Below are 651 nucleotides of genomic sequence, written 5' to 3'. Positions count from 1 at the left end.
GGTCATTGGTGTCATCCATATATAAAGACAGAGAAATCTAAATACTGCAAACAATCAACAGCTCGAACGTAGCTCCAATCGCTGCCAAGCACAGCTCAAACACAGCTCCATCGCTGCCCAACGCAGCCTATCAATCGCTGCCCAACGCAGCTTATCAACCGCTGCCAACGCAGCTCGTCCATCACTGCCCAACGCAGCTTATCAACCGCTCAAAAGCCTATCAATCGCTGCCCAACGCAGCTTATCAACCGCTGCCAACGCAGCTCATCCATCACTGCCCAACGCAGCCCATCAGTCGCTGCCAAACGCAGCTCAATCACCGCCAGAACGCAGGTCAATGTTCTGACTCATTCAAACGTGATCGTAATAACTTTGAAGCTGTTCTTCACCCACGATTTGAGGAGTGGCTTTAGTGGGTTGTTACACCCAACTAATGGGGTAACTAAACCCCCATTTAGGCGCGGATTATGAGGGCAGTTACACCCCTAATCCCCCTATAAATAGCAACAAACTCAACAGAGTTAAAGATTGGATTTTTGATTATCAGATCAAGGGCGGATTTTCGGTTGAGGGGATCTTTCAGGCGAGGTTGGATTTTGGAGAAGATCTTTCGATCAGATCTTCCAGAATCAGAAAAAAAGGAGGATTGAC

The sequence above is a fragment of the Asparagus officinalis genome, chromosome 3 (assembly GCF_001876935.1).
Source record: "Asparagus officinalis chromosome 3, Aspof.V1, whole genome shotgun sequence".
Classification (NCBI taxonomy): domain Eukaryota; kingdom Viridiplantae; phylum Streptophyta; class Magnoliopsida; order Asparagales; family Asparagaceae; genus Asparagus; species Asparagus officinalis.
This window is presented reverse-complemented; position numbering follows the sequence as displayed.